This window comes from Penaeus japonicus, unplaced genomic scaffold, assembly GCF_977035675.1.
Source record: "Penaeus japonicus unplaced genomic scaffold, GWHDUDI00000001_assembly GWHDUDI00000003, whole genome shotgun sequence".
Lineage (NCBI taxonomy): Eukaryota > Metazoa > Arthropoda > Malacostraca > Decapoda > Penaeidae > Penaeus > Penaeus japonicus.
The window spans coordinates 27,072,642-27,072,871 of NW_028234405.1; positions in this window are offsets into that span (position 1 = coordinate 27,072,642).

Below are 230 nucleotides of genomic sequence, written 5' to 3' on the forward strand. Positions count from 1 at the left end.
GATATACACACACGAACAAACACAGACACATGCGAACACACAAACATACACACCCCACACAAACAGATACACACAAACTTAGATATATATGTGAAATGGGAAAGGCTGGCCAAACTAAATTGCAATCTTTAAATCGATATATAGAATCAGCCAAAGGAGAGAAAAAGAGCCCCGAGGATACAGAAGAAAGCACCATCAACATAGCCAACACTTCTGGTGCAAAAATAGGT